Genomic DNA, 21,600 nt, shown 5'->3' on the forward strand with positions numbered 1-21,600 from the left:
ACGCGGGGATGGGAATTTACACACAGCGCTCAGGGAGACAGTGTTTGTACAGGATAGATGGGGCAGGGCGCGTGCAAAGCATACACTCCTGTATCTGTTCCAAAGACGTGGCTGCAGAGGTGCGGGAGTGTAGGTGCTAGTGTCTCGGTGCACATACAAACCGCGTGTGGATGTCTGCAGCTATGGCTGTATGTAGGCAGCCATACATACATGTATGTATAAAGACACATACATGCCATACATATGTACCTTAATATCACAGAGTCACAGAATCGTAAGGGTTGGAAGGAACCTCTGGAAATTACCCAGTCCAACCCCCCTGCCAAGGCAGGGTGACCTAGAGCAGCTTACCCAGAAAGGTGTCCAGGTGGGTTTGGGACATCTCCAGAGGGAGATCCACAACTGCCAGCCTGTTCCAGGGATCTGCCACCTTCAGTGTAAAGAAGTTCTTCTTCATGTGGAGGTAGAACCTCTTGTGTGCTAGTTTATAGCCACTGCTCCTCATCCCCTCATTGGCACCAGTGAAAAGTGTCTGGCACCATCCTCTTAGCTCCCATCTCTTAGATATTTATGTGTATAAATGAGATCCCCCTCAGTCTTTTCAGGACTAAACAGCCCCTCCTCCTGCAGTCTCTCCTTATTAGAGAGATGTTCCAGATTCCAAATTGTTTTTATGACCCTCCCGTGGATCCATATATACTCATACATACAATATATATATACCCACTATGGCAGTGGGGGTCAGACCCAGGTGATCTTTAAGGGCCCCTTCCAACCCAAACCATTCTATGAATGGTCTGCTGGAGGGGGGCAGAATGAGAAAAAGAAAACCTTCATGCCAAGCAAGCACACAGCCAAAACACCAGCGTGTTAACAACACACTATAAATCCAAAGCACAGCGCCACGGGGAATGCTGATAAGCAAGCTAACTCTATCCCAGCCAGACTTGACACAGATAAATGTATTTACATACCTACAAATGCGTACAATACATAGATAAATTCACACATACATCTATAAACAAAATGTGTGTGTGGTACACAGTGAGTGCTGCAGGCAGAGGCAGCGCAGACGGGGCAACTTTGCAACACAAGCAAAAGAGCCACCTTTGCTTTCAAGGTCTCATGACTGCTGTTGGAGGTGGCAGCTCCTCTGGGTGTAGTACCTGCAAGTACTACAGGTCACAGCCTGCAAGCTGCAGCCCAGTGAGCCCCAAGTTCTTGCACACACCAGTGGGCACACCACTGGATGAATGCAATGCCTTGCTGTGAGTGGTTCAGTTAGTAAATATGCAATTAATTCCAGCTTTTCTGTGTCAGATAGAGGAAAGAATAATAGCATGCTAATTCAATTTAAAACCCATGTCCCTGAAAGGCAATCAAATAAGCTCAAAAGGCACAGGGAATGGAGGAATAACAGATAAAAAGCTATACCAGTCTTCCACTGATTTAATTTTTTTCCCTTTGATTTATGCTGTCAGACAGAGGGAACTCCACTGAGAATCATGATGAGATCAAGATGATTTTTTTTTTCCATTGTGACCTCAGACAAGTCACTCTTATCTTAAGGAGTGCCAGCATCATCCATGGGAAATGCTTTGGGAAGATCTGTGGAATTAGGCATCAAAACAATCCTGCAATAGACATTGTGAAGTCTTAGGTTTCATTATAGTAGCACATCTAATGGGGCTTATTAATATGTCCTCTGCATTGATATTTTAAAAATTCGATAACCTTAAGCTCAGTATTTACAGCAAGACTTTAATCAAGAGAATAAAAATCTACAGGACCTCTTTTTCTACAAATTGCTGGATGAGAAGCTTTTGGGGCCCTGCCTGAAGTAGAATTATGTTGGTGTTAGTGAGCTTAGGTCACAGAGATTTTCCTCTGTGCTTCCTGGTAAAACACACAAGAACCAGCTCTTCTGCAGTTGCAGGTGGGGAGGAGCAAGAGGAGAAGAAGAACATAGTTTTGGGGATTAGAAGGAAAAAGAGGAGGTGCCGATGGCAGCTCTCTCTTTACAAAAGCAAATTTCAAGTCAGTCATAAACCTTGGTGCTCAAAGCAGTGCTGGTAACATTTCCTCCTGAAAAGATTATCAGCTAAAAGTGGACAGTTTTACAAAGTTCGACCAAACACTGTCTGCAATAGAGATGGAGGTGGAATTTGTGGCTTTGCCAATGCAGAAAATCAGTTCCCATCCCATAACAGTCAGCAAGACTCTTACTGACACATTCACAGGCTTTCAGAGAGAGCAGGAATCTGCTGGGTAGGATTTGTCCAGGTTTTCAGTATGTATGCAAAGCCTACATAAATGTGCAATTTTGGCTTAGCAATTTAAGGACTTTTTAAAGATGGTTTACAGACTATTTCAATATGTGTCTGTGTCTACATCTGCAATTAGCATAATTTCTGCAGAACATTTGATGCTGAGGACCTGACAGCCACAACACACATACTCTAGCAGTTGTCACTTCAGACTGGCTTTGGTCTGGTGCTAGTGACTGTTACTTTGTGGCTGAAGTGCATTTAGGGGCACTGCCAGAGCTCTCCTTCAAGCTTAGTTTCACACAAAATATTCACAGGCTCAAATCCTGCTATACTGTGCAAACCAAAGCACAGCAGGTGAGGACTATGTAGAGATTCTCTCTGTGAACAGGTGCTTGGTCCTAAATTAAAAAACCACACACAACATCCCAGTTCCACCGCCCCAATATTCACAGACATATTTGTCTGCTGGAGTGTTTCCCAGGGAAAAAAATAAGCTTTCTAACAAGCTACCAGTGCTAGCTCACATCCATAAACCCCAGTAGATGTCCAACTGCCTGTATATTTTTAGGCTACAGGCTGGAAGGAAAAAACAATATATTTTCAGTTTGGTATATTGAGAATTTAAATTCTTCTATTGTTTTAAGCATTTTAGTAGTATTAACCTGTATTTCAGATAGCACTAGAATCCAAAAGTTGCAAATGGGAAGGGAATTATTTATTTTCCAAATAAAAACATGCTTTCAGGGAAGGTTCATAATCTGTACTAGACCACAATAATTACTTCAACTTATTTGTAACCTACTGAAGACTTTAGGTTGCACAACACTGTTTAATAACCAAAGCAGTTGGATTTCTCTTCTAGAATTAGTATCAAGTTTTAAACAGTTCCAGGAATGGAGGCCTGGTACCTCAAAGACAGATAAACTCTTCCCCCTGGCGGTGTATCTGAGCCATTGACAGACAGTCGGTAAAAAGATTCCTGGTTTGTGACAGGAGGAATTCCTGGTTTGTGACAGGAGGAATCCCCGGATTCGTTTGAAGAGTCATTAAACAACACATAGGGTTGTTTTTAAATCTCTGTAAAGTCTGACACCCTAGTGCTTTATTAATGGGAAAACATATCAGCTATTTGATGAATTTGCTATCACATTAGACTGGCTATCCCATCTAGGAAGTCACCCCTTTATTCAGCTATATACAGAAGATGGGATTTACTTAACAGGTTGCTCAAGTCTAAGTACATATCCTCATTTTGCTCTGATACCACTGATCTGCAGAGGAAACAACACAGAAGCAGCTACATGACTCAGCAGTCCAGTTCAGGGCATGGCCTGGGTCATGTAAGGTGAACAGAGAACTTGGACCCCAGAAGATAACAACTCCCAGGATGGCAAAAAGCACTGCTTTCTGAAGCTTCACCCATTTCCCTGTGCCCAGTGGAGACGCTGGGCTGAGCAAGACTCTGAGTTCCATTAACACAGCCACATTCACCAAGGGATTCTGCAATCACTAACCCTTCAGTCATTCCTACTCATGGCTCATCTGAAAGAGACCTTCCAGCTCAGTCAACCTCTCTCTGCACTCAGGCCTCCTCTGACTGGATCCCCTTTTGGTGAGTGAGCACCAGCCCCTTGGCCAGAAGGTCTTCTGCTGCCATAAATATTCCAAGGCACCAGTTAAATCTCTTCAAAGATGATACACCTAAATGCAGAGTCCCTTTCCTCATTTCTGAAGTTAAAACATAAACTGTGTGATGCAGGTTTTTGTTTTCTACTCTTCAGAGTCCTGAAACCACCTTGCACCTTGATGCAGTGTAATCAAGTCCATTTGATTACACTTCATTGTTTAAAAGCAGCAGTGCAAGGAAAGCCTGTCTTCACACAGGAATCAAAGGCTTGTCTCTTTCAAGAGGGAAAATACATTCCATCTATCTGGCTTTATTTCCAAAGTGTCACAGAGAAGTGTCACAGTCAGAAATCCATTTTGTGAGGACAGACAAGTCATGTCACTTTTCTTTAGCTTGTCTACTAGTTCACAATAAAGCTGACTTTCAAAGCTGGAAATGTTTTGGTGCAAAGATTTTTATTCTTTCTTCCTCCTCAAATCTGTACATCAACAAATGGAAACCTCTGTGCTTGTGCTGCCTTGCTTGAAGCACAAAGTTGTGGTGCTGGCCAACAGTGCTGACCAGCTCAGTTTTAATGACATGGTCACACAAGAGCATGCAGTGCTATTTTAAGCTTCCATGACTCTCCTGAAAAGCTGTATGTGGTAGGTATGTAACCACTGCAGAATCATTGAGGCATAGTGCAGACTAATGGTTCACACTCAGAGGAATCCTAGTCAACATTTATAGCAATAATTTAACATGCAGTTTAGGTTCTGACCCTCCCTTTCGGAATACTATAAAGGAATGTTAGACTGTTCTTCTATTTACTTCTCCCAGCTCCAACATTTCTTCTGCATTAAAGAAGGGATGTATGCTAGTGCTGTGTCTTCCCCCAATTCCCACTGTATCAGACTTTCACTGCAATATGAAGCTACCTTCACTTTCCCATTTCTATTATTAAAATTAGCTGACATGCCAGATTGAAAAACGGGACCTTACACTTAACCACTGGACAGGAGACTCAGATCAGGGAAGACAATAGTTATCCCCAAGATGAAACTATCACCAAGGCAGCAAGGTTTTGCTGGACAAAGAAATCTAATTTGGCTTTTAACTCAGAAACAGAAAAAAAATCACTCACAGATAACATGCCACAAAAAGTTTACCTTTCATTTTAGTATTTCTGGGAAAAAAAACCAAAAAGAAGCATAGAATCCAAGTTAATAAATGCACTATTGTTAGCCCGGATCCCTTAGCAGACACAATAGATGCTCTGTATTTGCAAGGTTACAGGAAAGGGTGCAGAGCACAATTATTTGTCCTTCAAACGTTGAGAGCTCTGGCAGTCACTGTGCAGAAGGAGTGGAGAGATTCCAGACATACTATTAGTGCCTCAACTGAAAACTCCTGCAAAAGATGCATTATTCAGCTGTGCTCAGATGAATCACTATTTAAGGCTCCCAAACAATATCAACATTACATTACCATTTCAGTTAAAGGCATTTATAAAAGTAATCAAGAAAATTTTAAATTAATCATTCCTCTAAAAAAATCCACTCAAAGCTAGACCCAGAACTTATCATAGACTCAGAATCATAGAATCACTAGGTTGGAAGAGACCTTCAAGATTATCCAGTCTAACCCATGCCCTAATGCCTCAACTAAACCATGGCACCAAGTCCCACATCCAATCTTTTTTTAAACACATCAAGGGATGGTGATTTCACCACCTCCCCAGGCAGACCATTCCAGTACTTCATTATTCTTTCAATAAAAAACTTTTTCCTAATATCCAGCCTATATTTCCCTTGGTCCAGCTTAAGACTGTATCCTCTTATTCTGTCAGTTGTTGCCTGGAGAAAGAGAACAACCCCCACCTGACCACAGCCACCTTTCAGGCAGTTGTAGAGAGTGATAAGGTCACCCCTGAGTCTCCTTTTCTCCAGGCTGAGCAACCCCAGCTCCCTCAGCCGTTCCTCACAGGGTTTGTGTTCCAAGCCCCTCACCAGCCTTGTTGCCTCCTCTGGACATACTCAAGCATCTCAACGTCCTTCCTAAACTGAGGGGCCAGAACTGGACACAGCACTAAAGGTGCAGCCTCACCAGTGCTGAGTACAGGGGAAGAATGATCTCCCTGTTCCTGCTGGCCACACTATTCCTGACACAGGGCAGGATGCCATTGACCTTCTTGGCCACCAGGGCACACTGCTGGCTCATGTCCATCCTGCTGTTGACCAGCATCCCCAGGTCCCTTTCTGCCTGGGCACTGTCCAGCCACACCACCCAGCCTATTACACTGCAGGGGGTTATTGTGGCCAAAATGCAGGAACTGGGCACTGGGACTTATTGAACCTCATCCTATTGGATTCTGCCCATCCATCCAACCATTCCAGGTCTCTCTGCAGAGCCCTCCTACCTTCCAACAGATCAATACATGCTCCCAGCTTAGTGTCATCTGCAAATTTACTAATGAAGGACTCAATACCCTCATCCATGTCATCAATAAAAATATTGAGCAGGATTGGCCCCAGCACAGACTCCTGGGGGACACCACTGGTGACTGATCCCCAGCTGGATGCAGCATCATTCACCACCACTCTCTGGGTCCAGCCATCCAGCCAGTTCTTAACCCAGTAAAGCGTGCTCCTGTCCAAGCTGTGACTTAATCTATATCAAATAGTTGCCACATATTTCTGCTGAGTTATGTTTAAAAAGAGCAGTAGTTTGGCCAGAGTTTGGCTATTTCATGGGTTACCTAGATAGTACTGGGTGTGATAGTAATTCAGAAACATAAAATTTTTTTTTACAGGAAACCACTTCCTTGTACAATGTTCAGATGTACCCCAGATGTTCAACATACAGAATATCCCACCAGTATGCAAAAGCAAACAAATAAAACACAACAGAAAAAAAAAATCCCTGGTGCTGTAATTTTCTCTTGAGCTTAACAATTGTAAGAATCAATTGCACCTGGGCAGTACCTTGCACTGATGGGATTCATCAGGAGATGCAGGACTGAGGACTTCCTTCTCAGTTTAGGCTACAGGAACTTATTCCAAAGTTATGGAACTACAGCTATCCAACAAATAGATGAAGGAGAGAATCTTACAGCAAATACCTTGCTGTGTCTAACTCTACTTGTGTGAGAAGAAAAAAGTGCACTAATAGTGGGAATGTGGTTATTCCAATTAGTAAGTTAACTTCTCATTCTGCTTACTTTTATCCAGCTACAGGCTTCTCACTGATGTACAAGGTTGCTCTTAATTCATCTGTCAGAAAGGAAGGGAATGATCAGTGAATCAGACAGGGAGGAGGGCAAGAGGATTATTATCCACAGTATTCCCCTGCAGTGTTTTCCCCATGTCAGAAAATGAGCCGAGAACCAAATAGATGCCCTTGTAGTTATGCGCAGATTTCAACTATTCTCCAAAATTCTGATTTTTTTCTGTGCAAAAGCAGTTCTATTCCCAATACAGCCTCTCTCCCTTAAAGCAGTATTAAGGCTTAAGACCCTGTCAATTTGTGCTGAATACTTGGCAGGAAAACTCTTTAGAGAGCTGTGCCTGTTTGTAGCAATCTTCAAAAGTAGCACTAAGGACTAGGAAAAAAGTGGTATTTTAACATCATGGGATGTCTAATAACTTTTAGAAAACCAGAAGTATTGCTGAAATAGCACTTCTTTCTTACCTTTAGTTTAGAAATGAATTCTAAGACTTCAGATGTTCAGCACTGGCATGTCAGCTAATCTTAATAATAGAAATGGGAAATAATATTTGGATAGAAAATAACTTGAGGAGATAGGAAACTAATTCATAAAATTACAAGTACACAAAACGTGATATAGAAAGAACTGTTCAACTATGGCAATAAAATCTGAATGAAAGGATTTAGTGAAAATCCATCTTGCTGACAGAAGAGCAGAAATCCTATTCTTTGGCAAGCACAAACATTTGAGAAGCACAAGCTGGGCTTGCTTTGAAACAAAGGCATGTTTTGAAAGAAATTTTGAAAGCCCTTTGCTAGGACAGTTTACCATACTGACTTTCTCTCCAGCTCCTTCCCATGACTGAAGTGAAACTGGAGTTTTCTCCAAGCCTCTATCAAAGTGTAAGCTGGAGGCCATACAGACCTGCAGGCTGGCTCCAGTGCACAACCAAACAATGAGCTCAGGAGCACTTTGGCAAGAGAATACCTATCCTTTACAGTTTCAAGGTACATAGAAATGTGTTGCTGGCAGATCATTTTGAGCACAGTAAATCTTAATAGCAGATTAAAAGAGTTTTCAATATTAATAAATGTAGAACACAAATGCTCTCACATGCTGCAGCAAGACATTGCTTTACTGAGAAATATAATGAGAAGTACCAGCTACCAAAAAGCCCTAGCTCTGGGCAACTCTTTCCAGTTGGTCTCTTGCAATATCTAGGACTATTTGTAAAAAGCAGAAAGAAAATCCCTACATTCACATTGAGTCCTTGCAGCCAAAGTTTTGCCAGTTGTTTCCTCTGGCATTTCCTCAGCAACAGTTTTGTGAGAAAATACAAGGATGTAAAACACATGACCATCAGTCATGAGCATGCCCTGCTCCCTTGAAGTGCCAGGGAAGCAGCATGCTAAAAGCTTTCTTGGTCTGAAGCATCAACCAAGAGCAGAATTTGTAAGAAATATCTTTTGGCCCAGAGCAGACTAACTGACATCTCCCAGTATTCCCAGTCAGTATTTACACGTCTTTTAACCAGATAGCTGTTATAGTTGGCTGCATTAGAAAGAGAAACTTCATACAACTGACTTGAGCCTCTACTGATGGCAGCCTTTCTTACATCTTTGCAGAATTCACTCACTGGTGAGCAAATCATCTGCCCTGATTTCTGCTCATGTTTTTGCCTTTCAGACTCTGGGTCTTACCTTGAAGTCCAAATCTTCAGTCCCAGCCTAAGCAACAAGAGACTTCTCCTCACCCAGACATGGATCAAGAGAAGGCATGACCAGTATTTGGTCTCTCACAAGAAGTGCCCTTGCTGCTCTCTAGGGGGAGATCAGGAAGGAACCGAATCTCTCATTTTCATTCCTGCTGGAACAAAGCAGTCCTTTCATGGCTTTTATTCACTTTTCAGAATTCTTGGCTTTCGCAAGCTTTGTGACTCCTGAAGCTCCCTAAATCCCCTTGTAAGGGTGGTGTAAGCACTTCCATCTGCCTTGATGTGGATTCTATAGTGTTGCAAATCATGGGCATTCTGCATGTGAGACAAGAGGTATTATAGATAATCCACCACAATCTGAAAATCTGAGTTTGATTTTTATCTCTACTGTAGAATATTTGGCCTTATTTTAGTAGAAAATTTAATGTGTTGTCAGGTGATCTTTTAGGCTAGAACAAACATATTTAAACACAATATTTATGTACAAAAAAGTACGTCATTATAGTCTTGATTAAAATCTGATTTTCTTTGACTAGCTCTGTTGTTCCATTTGAAACTGAACAGGATTATTTTACTGAAACAAATTTTGAAACAGGTAACCATAATGCATAATGCTCTTCTTTCAACCGAGTTTTTTTTTAAACTATTCTTCATGGTTAGGTCTATCTTAATACATGTGCAATGTCATGCTATTTCAATCTGAAGCTCTCCAATAATGGACAAATGATATTTGCTCTCAGAAACAGCTAAGGTGGGTCATTTTGGTAATCATCCGGGTATGTTCACTTTTATAGGACAGACAAGGAAGTTCTTGTTTTACTTTTAATCTGTGACTTTAAACAGTTTTCTATGGGCTTTATCTTTAGTCTGGCTCTGTTAATCTATTTGAACTTCATATAATTCTTGCTGCTTGTGTGTCCCATATTACTGATGTCTAAGCAGTAGTGACCTTAAAGCGCTGCTCCTAGCTCAATTTCAATTTTATGTCATTGCTCTATTCTTAGGCAAGTATAGTTCCTCCCAATAGATCTCCCAATTATCAACTTAATCTGATTGTAAAATTCTTGGTTTATAGTGTTTGAATGACTGAATCATTTGTGTTGATACAAGACACATCATATTAGCCATCTTTAAGCTTGCACATACCAGGCTGATTACTTCCAACTGTCAACTTTCACAACCTCTTTTCAAAGTTCAGTAGGGATAGAATTAACTTTAAATTTAAGCACTCTATGGGATGAGATTTAAAAGACAACACATTAAGTATTGATACACATATCTTTCATAAACACAATTCAGGATCAAGTTTTGACCTACACTATCAAAGCAGTAACTTAAAATTTAGAGAAACGGACTTTGGAGCAAAGGATTTTCATGCTAGTTCCAAGCCTGGTGGCTCCACTTGTTGCAATTCTTTATTTCAGAAGTCCTTCAAGCTTTTCAGCCAACACTGAAAATTACATTCCCTTTTTCTTCATCCTGAAGAATATCTTCTTCCTCCTAAAGTTAGAGCTTTTGAAGGAAGCCCACACTGACATTAAAAACTTATTTGTCAGCTTTGTGGATATACAAATTGCTCTCAAAAGTACCTGTGGAATTCTGGAAGGATGTTTTGATGAAAAATGACTGATCATTTCTTTGACCACTTACTTACACTGGAGGTTTCACAGCATTCTAGAAAACTGACATTTAGATGGGAAAATAAGTACAGAATATCAAAAGGAAGAATATTGTAAGTTTACAGCCTGCTAAGATCTGTGTTCTCTCTATATAAGACTTCTTCTAGAACTGTCTGGAAAACAACCACAATGTAAAACTTCCCCCAAAAGCTTGAGTTAATGACTCTACATCAATGGGTATGTCTGGCAGTAAATCTGTTTATGTCCCAATCCAGTAGAACCTGCCCAAGTCATACCTTAAAACATGAGCAGTAGATCAAACATTTACACAATACCTGATTGGAATGCTATTGTACTTGGGGCTTGCATGAAATAGCCTCTTGCTTTGTTCCTGCATGGCACCCACTTCTTCTGATGGAGACAGATATTGTTAGCACACGCATCTGTGTGTGAGGCAGTCATTGGACTACTTTGCTGGTAAAAATTTTTTTACCCCAGTGACTCAGAGCAGCCTTTCAATGAGCTGCAGAAGTGACTTCTGATCAGCATGTGAAGAAAAAAGCTGTTTCCATGTCCTGTTGAGGACTTGGGTCTAACTAGAGGCATGCAGCTGAAGGAAAGGTGTTTGTCTCTTGTCTGTACTGACAGGCAAGGTTTCTACCATTTGAAGTCAAGAAGAGAAGATAATACAACAGGTAAGAAAAATGGGCTATGCATACAGTGCGAGGTGTATGTGTGAGGGGGAAATGAAGCTGAGAGATGACTGTGCCTGTGTATATAACATGGAGCTCCTGGACCAGGTCCAGTGGAGGGCAACAAAGATGTTGAGGGGACTGGAGAATCTCTTACAAGGAAATCCTGAGAGAGCTGTTCAGCCTTTATATGACTGAGAGGGGATCTCATTAATCTATCAGTTTCTATCAGTTTTCTATCAGGAGGGTGTCATCAGGATTGAACTAAGCTCTTCTCAGTGGTGCTGAGCAATACAACAAACAGCAATAGGCAGAAACTGATGCACAGAAGTTCCACATGAATTTGAGAAAGAACTTTACTGTGCAGGTGACCACATACTGCAACAGATTGCCCTGACAAGTTGTGGAGTCTCCCTCACTGGAGGTATTAAAAAACCATCCAGACACAATCCTGTGCAATGTGCTCTAGGATGACCCCGATGGAGCAGGGAGGTTGGACTAGATGGCCCTCTGTGGTTCCTTCCAATCTTACCCATTCTGTAATTCACTGAAGAAGCTAGTCTGCCATTTTCCACATTTCTGAGCTAGTTCTGGTTTCTTTGACTCTACCTCCAGTAGATTAGTCAAAACAAATTTCACGATTATAAGCCACACCATTTTGACTAAAATTTTGGTCCGAACCCGAAGTGCGGCTTATAATCAGGTGCAGCTTATATATGGACAAAGAACGAAAAGTTGCTATTTTAGTTTGGAGGACAGGTGTCTGCTGAGAAAGGCAGGAGCTTCTCTTTGAAATGGAGAATGAGAACTCCCTCCCTCCAAATTATTATCATTTTGAAATCAAGGGGCTTTCAGGCAAAGATATGGGAATTAGGAATAACAGTTCTTTTCTAGGGAAATTAAAATAGAAATACAGTACTACAAAGAAACAAACTCCAAACCCTGACAGAGTACAACCTGACACCCCATCAGGCAGGGTGTTGGCAGCAGTTCGATTAAATGGTGGCTGCAGTCCTTTTGCAGTGACAGATGTGATTCAGTTGGAGCAGTGCTCCTGTAGAAGGTGCAGTTTCCCTCCGGAGGTCCAGTGGCGATGTGGAGAAATCCGGTTTTCCTCTGGAGTCCAGTGGAGAAAGGGGCTCCCTTAGTGTCCCAAAACCTCTGTTTTTATCTTGGTAAGAAATGTTGGGCTCTTCCTCCTGGCTGGAGCAACTTCCAATGGGATGCAGTAATTTTATCAGTCACACAGTGGGACTCAATGGGCCATTAGCAGAAAATGACTCGCTGGAGGAAGGATGGGTTGTGAAAAGATAAAGAACAATGCCCTGCCTGGTTTCAATGAATGGCCCATTAACAGAGTATCTCACACAGAGATAAGGATCACTGCCCCCACCCTCAACAGATGGTGATAGAATAGATACCTTTTATCACACTCTGTATTGTAACGTGCAGTTATAATCAGGTGTGGCTTATAATGGTAAAATTACTGTACTTGGAAAATAAAAGGCTGTGGCTCCTTCCCTCTGTGTGCACATACAGTGACACTGCAGGATGGTCCCTCTCAGGGAAAGGGAGAAAGAAACTGCTGCAAAATATTCAAGAAATTCCTACCTCCAGAATACATTCAAGAGGGTGGCTTTCAAGCATTGTAAAACCTTTGGTAGACTCATCGCCTCTCTGGTCCACACACATCGGATTCATTAAGATAGCTTGCAAGGAAAGGGCAAAGGGGAAAATTTTGCTATCCTCAGTAAAAGTCATACTGATACCCACTGACATCCAGCTTTTCCAGCACATGCCTGAATGACTTTTTACTGGAAGGGCAATTTCCACTTTTAAAAGAGTTCAGTAGAAGGTGCTGTAAGACCATTATTGCCAGGAACTGTGGAAGGAGACCTGGTGCAGTGCACAGTGACAAATCCACACAATACGTTTGAACTCAGAACTCCTTAATGCCATAAACTGGATTTAACAAAACCCCTTGTGTACAAGAGGAAAGAGTCCTGATAGAAACCTACTGAAAACCAAGAAATAGCCATCACCTAAGATCAGCTGCCATCCTCCTGTGGGGTTATAATGGTTCTTACTGTTCCCCTGGGCTTTAAACAGTATGGTATCCCTCAGGTTTCCCAGACTGCTTCCTGTATCAGCATTTGGGTGAGAACAGACCAGTAAATTGCAGGAGCACAGATCTTTTTGTCCTAAGTAAGGCTGCAAGGCAATTAAAATATGATGATTTTATGTTAAGGATTACAGTATCAAAAATGTAGATTTTTTTTCACTAGGGGAACAGAAAGATATGCAATTTTACTATATTTAGAGGAAGAATAATTCTAGTAAAGGAAAAATAATTTTAGTAAACAAGGAAAAAAAGATGCAAGCAGCAGGGCCTTTAGAAACTTACAGGGCCTACAGACTTCAACCACTATTGTTCACTTCCAAATGAGCTCAGTTCTTTCAAGAAGTCTTTTAATACCACATATATATCCTTTTACACTGCCAGACTTTCAAGACCCACTCCAAGTCACTCAACATATTGCTGCTTAGACAGATCCAAGCACAGGAACATATGAAACTGAAAGGCTTTCAGGCTTTTACAGTATTAGAAGCTTTTTGTTCAGGAGGATCTTTGAACCATGAACATTCCAACATCTTAACCTTGGATTTAAAACTAAAAAGACTGGGGACACGTAATGAAAGAGCTCTACTAGTGTGGTGGGTGTAGAGAATCCCAGGTTATTTTTCTTCTGAATGGAATGAAAGAAAGTTTTGCTGTCTTTTTGGCAGCTTCCCAGGAATCCTCAAGCAAGATCTTAGTGGTCCCACATCATACTATGAAAGGAATCCAACTGCCCATTGTCCCTGTTGAAAGCCCTGCAGAGGATGGTCCCTGCAGAGCTCAGAGCAGAATTGGCAAACCTGCAAGAGCATGTGTCAGCTTGCACAGCAGACACACAGATCAAGGCCTCAGTCACACAGGTGCACCTCTAATTGACCAGCAATAATGTCAGTGAATTACAGTTCATGTCCCATATGCAGCAGACTGGGTGGCTAGTGGTTTCTGTAACATTGCCAGGGTTCCAGCAAAGTCACCCAGGAACTCTTCAGTACCTGCCAATAGAGCCCTTTTTGGCAGCAGAATTAAAAGAGTAAGAACTTTCCCTTGGCAGCAAAGTTAGTAATTCGAAGCTTTCACTTACAAAGCTCAGCTTACTGAACTGAACCCAGTATTATAGCCTTATCTGAGTCATGCTTTGAAACACAGTTTCTTTCACATGGTTTGTGAGCTGGAATGGGAATTTGTTGCTCTTGACTACAGCAATCAGTTTCATCTAATGTAGTTTGTAGCAGATGAAAGGATCAGTCCAGCTGGTGATGGAGATCAGATTTCTCTTATTAACAAGTACAGCATTCCAAACCATTTAGGAGTCTTTATCCAGGAGAGGTCAGTGAGCCTTCAATAGAAGAGCACCATCTGTTTAATAACCAAGAGGCAGATATTATTGAATATATATATATTCTTCAGTGTTACCCAGTTTCCATTCTCAACTACCCATAGACAAATTACCATTTATATTTAATCAGTACCTAAATAGAAATGGGAATCTAACACAAGCTGGTTACAAGAATAATCATTTCACAGCTATCTTCTGATATTGATTGAACACATTAAGAAATGGGGAGATTTTTAATTTCCTTGAGCTGCCTCCTCTTCCTCATCACAGTGATGGCATCTGTAGTCTTTGCTTTCTGTTTTTGCATTTGTACAAGGATGAAATGTATAAATATAGATTATATATATATATATAATTATATATAGATTGTGGAACTCAAGAGTTGCCCTGCAAAAAGAAATGCACCTCAAGGAGTTAACTTTAACCTAAGATCATCCAAGTTATTATTCAAAAGTGATGTGACTTTTAATTTCTAGTGGGGAAAGAAATTCAACACACACACCCACCACAGAACAGTCAATCTCACAGATAACAGAGAAGTTTAACACAGATATTACAGTAGCAGCCAGTTCTTCCTCGGTATTTCCCACATCACTAATGATAATGCATTAAACATGTCAGCAAGCATTTACCTTGTTCTCTACTGAATCAAAAGCAAAGATCCTGTTTTATATAAAAAAAAATAAACCTACAAATATATGTGTTGACTGGACTCACAACTCTCTCCTCTTAAAGTGGAATTCATTATGTGAAAATGTGGCCTTACTTGAAAGTAATGCTAATGTCTTTTAGCAAGGTGAGAGTACTTTTAATATCTGATTCAGAAAGTCAAGGGGCATAATCTGTTTTCAACACATAGCTCCAAATCCAGAATAACTTTCCAGTTTTAATAAGAAAATTCTTCTTTTGTACAAAGGGAGAGAGGCTGTACTAAGAGCTATCCCCAAAGTACCTTGAGGAAAACTGACACTTGAGCTCCAGTTCTGACCCAGCTGGCATTTTGATACTAGCCCTGCCAGTGCTGGAAATGTTTCAGGTCTTAGTTAATGCTTTGACATGTCTGAGACAGATGCACCCCGGCTCTTCAAGATTAGCAGGTTTGCAGGCCTCACATATTTTATGACACCTTATGTAGCATTTGACAGCAACTCTTCATAAACATCTTCTTAAGAGCCATAGGTTACACTTCTTTTTTCCAGGACTGCCCATCTTTAGATGAGCTGTATTAATGTCCAACCATGGCAGCTCCTACTACAACTTGGCAAGAGCCTCCACAAGTTTCTGCTATGGATTTTTCTTACTTTTTCTGCTGAAGTACCAGGTAAGATGTATAAATATTTAATATGTAACTCATTATCTAGGTATGTTACTATAAAACCTGTAACACAACCTTAGTTACAAAGTGCCTGAAATACTGTGAGCCAGTGCCCGAAAGAAAATGTGCTCTACTTTTATGTAGCTAAACAACAATTGTTAGAACATTGGCTTTGAGAGTGCACTTGCCCAAACCCTTCTGTATTGGTTCTACTTAACAAACTAATGAAAAGGCTCAAAGAAGCATTACAATCTCCCTCTGCAGTACCTTTTCAGAGTTACATCTTCCTCTTCCTCAAACATTAAGGGCTCTTGTGTATTACATTTATGAGCAATTTTGCTTTTAAACGAAATGGGATTCACTCACGTTCTCATAGCCATGCACTCATAAGCAAGAGCATGCTTGTATCCAGGTAGTCTGACCAGATTCTCTGTGGTGACACAGTGGACGAAGGAACACACCTGTCATGTTGTCACCACATCTGGGCTACAAGTCAAGTTAAAGGCAATGGGATACAAGCATATCAGTAATGCATTTACTTGCATAACCACTACTTACATCAAGAACACTTCTGTTTGAATTCATGGTTTATTGAAAAGCTCTTGAACACTCCAGAATTATACTTTGAATGTAGAAATTATGGTTAGGGAGACCTTCTACCTTGCTTACTTAACACGTGTTGGCACCTTGATTCCTCCAACCTGTGGCCAGTGAAAGTCACAAGCCAAAAAGTGCAAGCATTTGGTATTCAGAAGGAAGATGTTAGGCCGTAGAGGAAGAGGAGGTTGGGAGCTTCAAGGGACACTTTCCAAGGTTACTTAAAGCTATGTGTGTAAACAGCAGCTTATGTAGATCAGTTATCAAGTCAGACTGGAAAATGTAAGAGAATGTGTATCCCACTGAACACTATTTTGAGAGTCAACTCCTCAGTCATTTTCTCATGACAGTCTGCTCTAAAGCTTTAATGCATTTAAATATTCTAGTTCAGGTAACCGAATAATTCATCTCCTCTTATTACAATGATCTTTGTTTCAAAAGTCCTTACATTTCATTCCTGTATACAAAGAATGTGTTTGTAATACAACAGTATGCAGAAAACCACTGTCCTCAAAATATAGGAAAGATGCAATCAAGTTGAGATCACTATTGATACTAGAATGTCCTCTGTAACTGAGAAATTAGATGCAAGACCTGAAAGGTCCCTAAATATGGATGGTGATGCTGTCCAGGTAGAAGCAGGAGAGCAGAAAACAGGATAAGATGGAATCATCTAGTCAGCTGACCCAGAAATAAGCATATCTGGCAGACAGACAGTCTTTTAAAGGGAATGTGATAGAAAGACTTAAGGTGCGCACTAGAATAGCTAAGTGTCTCAGCATCAGATTCCTATCAATATAATGAAATGATAAGATTGCTCAAGGTGAAGTTTAAGGCTGAAGGTCTAGGTCACTGACTTTTAAATCCACATTGAAAATCAGAACTGGGTATAAATCAGGATTATAAACCTCATACTAAAGAGGGACTATCAAAAACATATCAAAGATGGTTAACACCTTAGGTATAGAGTCAAAGCAGGTCATATTCCAGCCTCAGAGTTAAACTACTCTTTTGCAAAACCTATTACCTGCAGTACTTAGCTAGACTCAAGGCTAAATTACTCTTTTTCTGAAATCTAACTCCTGTAATATGTGGCACATCAGGTAAAAAGTCCTAAAACCCTCAAACCCCAGGAGTCATTGTGGGATGCCATAGGCAACACAGGGAAGGGACTGTAGCTATTGTGACTAGCAGATATAGCACTCAGAGCCCTGCAACTTATCTGACATCAGCAGTTTAAATTGCCAAGAAGCCATGAAGGAAAACAGAATGAAGTGGAATAGCCACCAATATTCTGTTTATACTATGGATTAAGTTATTGAATAAACAAATTGGAAGTGCCTGTGCCTTTTGGAAAGTTGACTTGAGGAAGGAAGAATGTAATCTTTTAAAAAAATAATGGAAAAATATGGTGCTCAGACACCTTGATGAGCAGGATTTTTCTCCAGTCACTCAAGTTTTCGGAAAAGCAACAACAGACTGCAGCTGTACAGTGGAAAAGTCCAAATATACAAAAGAAAGGCAACACCCAGCAATAAGAATGAGCTGGATTACTAGCTGTTGTTAATCAAGCTGTTTACCTTACTCTTGGTTTCCTCATAAACCCAAAAAAGCTAGTTGACTGCTAGTCTTAGTAAACTGCAATGAAGGGAGCACAGGTTTTCTCACTCCTGAGGATGTTGCCATCATTATTATTAGCTCAGTCTTCCTTCTAGATTTGTCTTTGGTCACTGTTGGCTTATGCCCAAGTAGAACTCTGCCTAGATATCCCCAAAACACCATGTACTGTACTGCCAACATTAATGCCAGTTGTTCAGCATCTGCATCTCCTACCAGACACTTGCTAAGTTCTGCCATTGGTCACTCACGTTGATTTCATCTGTATTTTAAGTAGCAACAAACGTAATGCTGCTCTTCTGCTAATTAAGCCCAGCAAAGGAAATGACACCAGTAACTCCAATCCCAGTGGCTGGGTTTCTCTCAGTGTGGGTACCCCTCCACCCATGCACAGGCACAGTGCATTCATTCTGCATTCTGGTGCCCATCAGGCGCTGCGGCTCCTTAATTGCCTCACATGCACAGACACCGTGCACTCACACTCCAAATGCTACCAGCCTCATTAGTTCCTTTCACACTTCATTTCTCCATGTGAGGCATTCAGAGGTTTCACAATCTGCATATCTTCCTTTTAAGATGTCACAGAGCTCTTCTGCAGACCTTTGAGGGATTAACAAGCAAGATGTCTCTATTTTATTAATTAGCTGCTTCTCAGCCGTACTCCACAGCTCTCTACTAGCTCAGCTGCTCAGCTACAGTAATTAGACAACCCACTTTTCAGTCTTCCATAGCACTGCCTCAGAGAGAAAGTTTGACTGTTCCTGAGACTGTGGTACTTTCTGGCAATTATTAGACATCTCCTGAATGACTAATAGAGAAATCCTGCTTTCTGTATTATTCACTGCAGCATTACAACTCCCCATTTTAGGCTTTGTCTAATACATTCCGCTGTCAATATGTGCCATCACTGGCACTCAAGTGTCCAGATGTTATCTGAAAGATTCTTTATTTGCATCATTCAGACATAACAGTCATAAAGAATGTATTCACACTCTCTCAGAATCAGAGTTGCAAGTAAAGTGGGTAGTGTTACTTCTTATGCTGCAATACTTGTCAAACAGGAACAAAATCAAGCCAACAAACATATGCTGTCTGCTTCATGCAGTGGAAGGCATGTATGTCTGAGCCCACAGTTTTTCTTAGCCACCAGTAGTTCATGTACTTACAGTACGTGACATGCAAAAATTTATAGAATATGAAATAGCCTTTTTTTAAAACTTGCCAGTCAATCATAAATAATATTGTGCAGTGAGTACAACTACAAGGGGTAAAAAAAATCTCTTAAATTGCACTTTAAATTGTTACTTTACTTGCTAAAACATTTCTTTGAAATACCAAAGCGCCCATGTTGAACAGCCCTGCATACCCCATAGTGATCCTACTCCTTGATACCTTATCTATTTATCTACATTACCAAGCTACTCATTTAGGCCAAGCTGTGGCTCCTTTCATCTCTCCAAAACCAAGCACACAGATTTAGGAGGACATGCTGCTTCTAAGTGGAACAAACACACCTTCAACTTAACATATGAAAGCAGTAAAACAAAATGTTTTTCCCATCCGAAAAGGCAATGAAAAGCAATGGCAGAGTCTGACAGACCTGAGCTGTATGTGCTGTGCATACACTGCTGAGGAAGTCCATCCCAGAGTGTGCTGGCAGCATAGATATGTATAGACACAGCTGGCCGGATCTGAAGCCCCTGCTGCCCGTCTCCATAGATGACTCCAAAGGCTGTAGCTCAATAAGGGCCTGGGATGTGCACTCACCAGGGCCCTTGGTCTTGTCTGGATGAATGAGATGCCCAGGACTAAAGTCCACTACAGATATCACCTATCCCTGTAGCCAGCCATGGTCTGCATCAGCTCCTGCCACTGTATCCCACATAAAAAGTGAGCTAACCCTGTAACTTCTTCCTTCCATGTGATCAGTAAGGCATTGCAGAATGATGATTATATTATGTCCTCCCTAGCAGAAAAGAACTAACCAATCTACTCATCTATCAGTGTAAGAGAACTTGAACTGTTTGTTCAAGGACAGTTGAAACACTAACATTATCTAGGTTTTCTAACATGCAGCTTGCAGAATTGCCCCTCACGTTGCCTTACACAGAGACACATGCATGTGGTGTGTTCTGTGCAGTTTATGCATTTAATTAGACAACTATGAACATGAAGTTTGGATTTTTTTTCGGTGTGGATGTAAGAGGGAAATGAACATGGAATGTCAGTTATTCACAGAGCTTCCATAATTAAGTGAGGTAAGGCTTTATAGACATGTCAGTCAGAAATAGCGCCAGAGTATTTTACATGAATTAAACTGTTCCACGAGAAAGCAGTGACTTCACTTGTCTTCACTTCTTAGTTTGGTAGAGTGATGGACTTTGAAGTATCCTACACTTAAAACCTCATTCAATCACTCATGGACTGAGGTGTTTGCTTAGACAGATGATGAATAAATTTTCCACTACTGGCTGCCCAAGTTCACTGTTAGCACTTAGCTCACTAAGAGCTAAGCTAACTAAGGTTAACATACCTCTTAAAATGAACTGCAAGAAACAACCTCCACCAATATAAAACATCTTGCAATTACTTCAGTTACATCTGTCTCTTATTTTGTTTCAGCTGTAGAATTCTGCACCTGGGAATTCTCCACAGCCCTTAGTCCCTGGACCCAATATTATCAGGGCAAATGGCACATGTTCAAATCCTGAGCACACAGGTCTATGAGGATATGTCTCTTATCACAAGTAATTGAATGGTTAAACATGAGGGACTAAGATTCTGCCAGCTATTGTCAGTAGATACTATGATAGCAAAAGACAGAGCTCTCTTGAAAAACAGCTCCATAAAATGGAATGAACTCTGTTGAAAACTTAAAACTACTGTAAATCCCCCTGCTTTTCCTCTTAAGATGCCAAGTGCGTTGTTCTGACCGCCTGTAGTATAAACAGATCGCTATTTAGAAAATTGTATAAAATAAAATTCCAAAGCAAAACACTCCAGCAATTCTCTGTGAACACTTCGTCATCTGGTGGGAGGCTGCACGACAAAGGATGACAGGTGTCAGACGTGCTGAGTAATGCCTGGCTGAGTGCTCGGGGTGCTCTGGCAGTGAAAAGCCCTGTGAAGTGGTGCACAAAGCAGGAAGGCTCAGATCCAGAAGGATCTCTTTGTGTATTTCAGTCTTTTCTCAGATATCCAAAAAGCCATATATAAAGCATGAGTCAAGCATATAGAGAAACATAAAGCTACAGTTGGCATGCTTCATTTAGGAATATATGTATGTTGGCAGTTTTCCTTCTCCTCCACTCCACTTAGCGTCCAGGTTCAGCCAATCTGCAAAACACTTTCCTAGCTTTGATGGGCGTGAACCTTCAGGACAGATTTAAAGTTAAACCTGTACTTTATTGCCCTTAGGAAATGTACCTAATCACGTTCTGTTGCTGACTGAAACAAGGCCTGACAATGAACTTACAATGAAGTCCATAAACTTCATGCAATTAAAAA

General features: G+C 41.0%; 1 protein-coding gene across 1 annotated transcript in view; it reads right to left on the reverse strand.

The window, feature by feature from the left end:
- The window catches only part of SMIM8 (small integral membrane protein 8), a 30,108-nt gene that overhangs the window by 1,671 nt on the left and 6,837 nt on the right, over positions 1-21,600 (reverse strand). The window lies entirely within an intron of this gene.

This window comes from Catharus ustulatus, chromosome 3 (assembly GCF_009819885.2).
Source record: "Catharus ustulatus isolate bCatUst1 chromosome 3, bCatUst1.pri.v2, whole genome shotgun sequence".
Classification (NCBI taxonomy): domain Eukaryota; kingdom Metazoa; phylum Chordata; class Aves; order Passeriformes; family Turdidae; genus Catharus; species Catharus ustulatus.